The sequence below is a fragment of the Rhinopithecus bieti genome, unplaced genomic scaffold, assembly GCF_001698545.2.
Source record: "Rhinopithecus bieti isolate Rb0 unplaced genomic scaffold, ASM169854v2 scaffold_3041, whole genome shotgun sequence".
NCBI classification, from domain to species: Eukaryota; Metazoa; Chordata; class Mammalia; order Primates; family Cercopithecidae; genus Rhinopithecus; species Rhinopithecus bieti.
The window spans coordinates 3,634,465-3,640,035 of record NW_016804262.1 but is presented as its reverse complement, the minus strand read 5'-3'; the positions used below and the strand labels follow the sequence as shown (position 1 = coordinate 3,640,035).

The window sequence follows — 5,571 nt, the reverse complement described above, 5'->3', positions numbered from 1 at the left end:
CCTTCCTTCCTTCCTTCCTTCCTTCCTTCCTTCCACCTCTGAACTTTTTATTGACCTCCTGTTCCCCAAAGGGTATCCTGCTTCTGCTGTCTTGATGTCTTAGAACTTTGGTGTCATTGGTCTCAGACACCATTTTGCCATTCATTATCCGGCGGCTGGTGGTCTTTGGATGGTTTGCATGGAGTTGCTGCTGTCCAGGGCATCACCAAGATTGAGTCCTCATCGTCTTCAAGCAGGCAGTGGTAGGTAGCACTCTCAGCCTCCAGCTTGACCTTGATGTTCAGCAGGGCCTCCTACTCCTGGACCTGGTATTGTCCCTCTGCCCAGCTCTGTGCCATCTCTGACTCCAGGTGCAGCAGGATCCCATTGAGCTGCTCCATCTGCAGGGTGTAGTGGGCCTCCACCTCCCTCAGGCTGTTCTCCAAGCTGTCCTTCAGATTTCTCATGGAGTTCAGGTCCATCTCCACGGACTGGATTGTACGTCTCAGCTCTGTGAGCGTCATCTCAGCATCTCCAACCTCAGTGGACTGCATGGTGACCACTGTGGTGCTCTCCTCAATCTGCTGAGACCAGTACTTGTCCAGCTCCTCTCAGTTCTTTTGAGTCAGCTCATCATATTGGGTCCCGATGTCTGCCATGATCTTGGCAAGGTCCTGAGATTTGAGGCGTCTACCTCCACGGTCAACTCAGAGCTGGCAATCTGGGCTCGTAGGCCTTTTACTTCCTCTTTGTGCTTCTTCTTCATGAGGAGCAACTCCTCCTTGAGAGCCTCCATCTCTGTCTCCAGCTGCAGCCAAGTGACACTGGTCATCAGTGACCTTGCGGAGCCCATGGATGTCACTCTCCACAGACTGGTGCATAGCCTGCTCTGTCTCATACTTGACTCTAAAGTCATCAGCAGCAAGACAGGCATTGTTGATCTATAGAACGATATGGGCATTGTCCACAGTATTTGCAAAGATCTGAGCCCTCAGGTCCTTGATTGTCTTGAAGTAATGACTCCAGTCTCTGACCTGGAGTCCCTTCTTCCCCAGGTGCTCCCTGATTTTGCTCCCTAGCTTCCAGTTCTTGGTCTCCAGGCTCCTCACTGAGGCCAGATGGTCGTTCAGGCTTTATATTGTCTCCTTCTCATTCTGGATCTCCCATTCCTGCCAGATCCCCGGCCATCCCTGCGGCCACGCCCCTGGACCCCATGCCGCCCCAGAAGCTGGTGGAGTGGGACACAGAGATCCAGGAACCAGAGTCCCTGGCACCTGCATAGACGCTGACCACACTGCTGACCGGCCAGGTGCCATAGTTGGGCACCTGGACAGAGCCCGGGAACTGGTATTTGGTGGAGAAGATGGAGCAAGTGGTGAAGCTCATGCTGTCGGGAAGGAGAGTGAGAGAGCAGGTCTCAGGCTTTGCCGACGACCCATCATAGCAGTTTTCTAAGGAAGCTGCAGAGAAACATCAAGCTCAGATCGAACAAAGCAAAGAGTGGGAGGGGCCCCTGGGCCAGCCATCAGGGCAATAAATTAAAGACTTTATTTGAGTAATCTGGGTCCCACCCTCTATCCTCTATAAGCAGCTGTTGACCCCAGCAGTGTTTACTCCAGAATGAAGCCTAGAGGGGTGTTTGTTTGATATGCAGTGAATTTTCCTAGAAGAGTCCCTTGTATGAGGCTGTGGCTGGAGATAAAGGAAAGCAGAGCCTGAGCTAACTAGGGACCTTCACATCCACGTGAAGACAGGCGAAGGAAGGAGAATCACTGATTCCCTTTGTCTGTAGGACACATTTGAGAGGGAGGAACTCTGAAGTAATTTAGACACAAGATACTCCCAGGGTGGGCAGTATAGAAGGTAATACACAACACATAGCAGGGCTGGGGATCCCCCAGACTCGAAATAAAAGTTATTTGTACACCCTGGAGGTTTCTCAGTCTGGCCTCCTCTCAAACATTCAAGGCAAGTTTCTATATTCAGAACTTATATTCAGCGACAATAAAAGAGGCTCTCATTTGATCTGATGAAATACAATACAGACATTATCTAACAATTCTGATTGATAAAGATAATTGTAAATAGCAACCCCAAACCATAAACTTGCTAAATAAATTTAGGATAAAAGCAAGTCATTAAAAATATTTAAAAGATCCAAAATGTTTCTGAGTACCATGAATAGAAAAAACACTATCCACATTTAAACATACCCTAATATAATTTCAGAATGCCAAGGATAAATATAAAATCCAAAAAGTTGGCCGGGTGCAATGGCTCATGCCTGTAATCTCAGCACTTTGGGAGACCAAGGTGGGCGGACCACGAGGTCAGGAGTTCAAGACCAGCCTGGCCAACATGGAGAAACCCCCTCTCTCCTAAAAATACAAAAATTAGTCTGGCATGGTGGCATGTTCCTGTAATCCCTGCTACTTAGGAGGCTGAGGCAGGAGAATTGCTTGAACTGGGACCCGGGAGAGGCAGAGGTTGCGGTGAGCCAAGATTGGGCCACTGCACTCCAGTCTGGGCTACAGAGTGAAACTCTGTCTCAAAAAACAAACAAACAAACAAACAAATCCAAAACTTTTTCAAGAGAAAAAAAATCAGATTGCTAATGATAGAGTTCTCATGTTGAAAGTGAAGGAATAATATTGAAGTTGTGAAAGAAAAAAAATGTTAACCTAGAGTTATTTTTTTGCTTTTTTACAAAATTTTAATTAAAAAAAATTGTCATGAGTACACAGTAGGTATATGCATTTATGAGGTACATAAGATATTTTGATACAGGCATACAATGCATAATAATCAACTAGGAGTAAACGGGTATCCATCACCTCAAACATTTATCCTTTCTTTGTGTTAGAAACAATTCAATTATAACTCTTAGTCATTTTAAATGTATAATGAATTATTGTTGACTGTATTCACCCTGTTGTGCTATCAAATACTAGATCTTATTTATTCTATATAACTATGTTTTTGTACCCATTAACCAGCCGTACTCCCTCACTCCACAAGTACACTTCCCAGCTTCTTGTAACCATCATTCTGCTCTCTATTGCCATGAGTTCAATTGTTTTAATTTTTAGATCCCATAAAAAATGGAGAACATGCAAAGTTTGTCTTTCTGTGCTTGGCTTATTTCACTTAATTAACATAATGACTTCCAGTTCCATCCATGCTGTTGCAAATGACAAGATTTCATTCTTTTTCATTGCTGAATAGTGTTCCAAAGAAAATATGCACCACAGTTTCTTTATCCATTGGTCTGTTGATGGACACTTAGGTTGCTTCTAAATCTTGACTATTATGAATAGTGCTGCAATAAGCATGAGGGAGCATATATCTGTTCAATTTACTGATTTCCTTTCTTTTGGGTATACACTAAGCAGTGGAATTACTGGATCATACGGTAGCCCTATTTTTTAGATTTTTAAGGAACCTCCATACTATTCTCCATAGTGGCTCTACTAATTTACATTACCACCAATGGGGTATAAATGTTCCTTTTTCACTACATCCTCAGTAGGATTTGTTATTATCTGTCTTTTGGGGAAAAAAAGCCATTTTAACTGGGGCGAGATGACGTCTCATTGTAGTTTATTTTATTTTATTAATTAATGTATTATTATTATTAATACTATTATTATTATTTGAAACAGAATCTTGCCCTGTTACCCAGGCTGAAATGCAGTGGTGCAATCTCAGCTCACTGCAACATCCGCCTCCCAGGTTCAAGAGATTCTCCTGCCTCAGCCTACAGAGTAGCTGGGATTACAAAAGCCTGCCACCACACCTGGCAAATTTTTGTATTTTTAGTAGAGACAAGTCTTCACCATGTTGGTCAGGCTGTTCTCAAACTCCTGACTTCAGGTGATCCACCCACCTTGGCCTCCCAAAATGCTGGGATTACAGGTGTGAGTCATTGCGCTCAGCCTAACATCTCATTAGAGTTTAGTATGCATACCTCTGATGCTCAATGATGTTGAGTGCCTTTTCATATACCTGTTTGCCATTTATTTATCTTCTTTTGAGAAATCTGTATTCAGATCTTCTTTCCACTTTTAAATTGGATTATTAGATTTTTTTTCCTATAGAGTTGTTTGAGTTCCATATATTTTTGTTATTAATCCCTTGTCATAAGAATAGTTTGCAAATATTTTCTGCCATTTTATGGGTTGTCTTTTCACTTTATTGATTGTTTCCTTTGCTATGCAAAATCTTTTTTTTTTTTTTTTTGAGACGGAGTCTCACTCTGTAGCCCAGGCTGGAGTGCAGTGGCGCGATCTTGGCTCACTGCAAGCTCCGCCTCCCGGGTTCACGCCATTCTCCTGCCTCAGCCTCCTGAGTAGCTGGGATTACAGGCACCCGCCACCAAGCCCGGCTAATTTTTTGTATTTTTCGTAGAGACGGGGTTTCACCGTGTTAGCCAGGATGGTCTCGATCTCCTGATGTCGTGATCCATGCGCCTCGGCCTTCCAAAGTGCTGGGATTACAGGCGTGAGCCACCGAGCCTGGCCAGGATCTTTTTAACTTGATGTGATCCTATTTATCCATTTTTGCTGTAGTTGCCTATGCTTGTCAGATATTACTTAAGAAATCTTTGCCCACTCCAATGTCCTGAAGGATTTCATCAGTGTTTTCTTTTAATGGTTTCATAGTTTAAGGTGTTTGATTTAAGTCTTTAATCCATTTTGATTTGATTTTTGTACATGGCAAGAGATAGGAGTCTAGTTTCATTCTTCTGCATATAAATATTCAGTTTTCCTGGCACCATTTATTGGAGAAACTGTCTTTTCCTCAATGTATGTTCTTGACACCTTTGTTGAAAATGACTTCATTGTAGATGTGTATATTTGTTTCTGGGTTCTCAATTTGGTTCCATTGGTCTATGTCTGTTTTTATGCCAGTACCATGCTGCTTTGGTTACTACAGCTTTAAAGTGTAAATTGAAGTCAGGTAATGTGATGCCTTCAGTTTTGTTCTTTTTGCTCAGGATACCTTTAGCTATTCTGGATCTTTGGTTACAAATAAATTTTGGAATAGGTTTTTCCATTTCCATGAAGAATGTCATTGGTATTTGGATAGGGCTTGCACTGAATCTGTAGATTGCTTTAGGGAGTATGGACATTTTAACAATATTAATTCTTCCAATCTATGAACACGAAATATTTTTGCATTCTTTTGTTTCCTCTTTATTTTATTTCATTAGTGATTTATAGTTTTCATTGTAAATACTTCACTTCTTTGGTTAAGTTTATTCCCAGGTATTTTATTTTATTTTATTTTGCTTGTAGCAATTGTAAAGGTAATTATTTTTTTATTTCCTTTTCAGAATGTTCACTGTTGGCATATAGAAACACTACTAATTTTTATATGTTAATTTTGTATTCTACAGCTTTTCTGAATTTGTTTATGAGTTCTAATAGGTTTTGGTGGAGGCTTTAGGGTTTTACAAATCTAAGATTATGTCATCTGCTAAGAAGGATAATTTGACTTCTTCCTTTCCAATTTGGAGGCACTTTATTTCTTTTTCTTGTCTGATTTGTCCCTTGTACTTCCAGTACCATGTTGAATAACAGTGGTGAAAGT

At 41.6% G+C, this 5,571-nt stretch overlaps 1 pseudogene; it reads right to left on the bottom strand.

The window, feature by feature from the left end:
- The window catches only part of LOC108526615 (keratin, type I cytoskeletal 18 pseudogene), a 5,550-nt pseudogene extending 4,185 nt beyond the window's left edge, over positions 1 to 1,365 (bottom strand).
- Positions 1,366 to 5,571: the final 4,206 nt, after the last annotated feature.